Below are 562 nucleotides of genomic sequence, written 5' to 3'. Positions count from 1 at the left end.
TGCCAGCCTGGTCACCCCACGCAGCCTGCTGTTCAGTCATTTGGTCCTCCCTCACTAACCCCCTTGCTGGCCTGGTCACCCCATGTAGCCTGCTTGTTCATCTTTTGGTTGTCTTTCACTAACGCCCCTGCTGGCCAGGTTGTGGGCAGCCATCTTGTGAGGGTGTGAGGATTAATTTGCATATTACATCTTATATAGGACTAGGGGCCCAGGGCACGAAATTCGTGCACTGGGTGTGTGTGTGGGGGGGAGTGTCCTTCAGCCCAGCCTGCCCCCTCTCACATACTGGGAGCCCTCAGGCGTTTACCGCCATCACCCTCCAATTGCAGGATCAGCCCCTTGCACAGGCCTGATGCCTCTGGCAGAGGTGTCAGGCCTGGGCAGGGGACCCTCATTTCCCCCCATCACTGGTTCTGCCCCCAGCCCAGGCCTGATGCCTCTGGCCCAGGCATCAGGCCTGGGCAGGGGACCCACAGACCCCTCCAATTGCTGGCTCTGCCCTCGGCCCAGGCCTGATGCCTCGGCCAGAGGTGTAGACCCCCATCCCCCTCCGATCGCCTGA

The sequence above is a fragment of the Myotis davidii genome, unplaced genomic scaffold (assembly GCF_000327345.1).
Source record: "Myotis davidii unplaced genomic scaffold, ASM32734v1 scaffold98, whole genome shotgun sequence".
Classification (NCBI taxonomy): Eukaryota; Metazoa; Chordata; class Mammalia; order Chiroptera; family Vespertilionidae; genus Myotis; species Myotis davidii.
This window is presented reverse-complemented; position numbering follows the sequence as displayed.